A 378-nucleotide genomic window follows, 5' to 3' on the forward strand; every position below is an offset into this window, starting at 1 on the left:
GACAAAGAATTGTGTTCATAGATTTATGTTAACTGATGACTTCAATAATTGAACATAACACAAAAAACAGGATCGATTCGTTGTTGGAATTATTTATTGAGTCTGATTTGCTGATATTATTCAAAATATTTCAAAGTCAAAGAAACAATAGAACGACAAAATCAAAGACGTCTTTTATGTAAAGTTTTTAGTTGCAATTGGAGTTGTTTAACATGAAAAGGAGGGTAGGTTAAAAAGGGTAGGATAAAGATTTATAGGGGGCGGGGGGGGGGGGGGGGGTGGGAAGGGTATGGTCCAAAAAGTTTGGGAATCCAAGGGGAACAGTCGGCATTTTCCAGGAATGATTTTGGGCTTTAGGGGGCTTTAAAAGGCTTTAAA

This window comes from Lottia gigantea (assembly GCF_000327385.1).
Source record: "Lottia gigantea unplaced genomic scaffold LOTGIsca_85, whole genome shotgun sequence".
In the NCBI taxonomy this organism is placed as follows: Eukaryota; Metazoa; Mollusca; class Gastropoda; family Lottiidae; genus Lottia; species Lottia gigantea.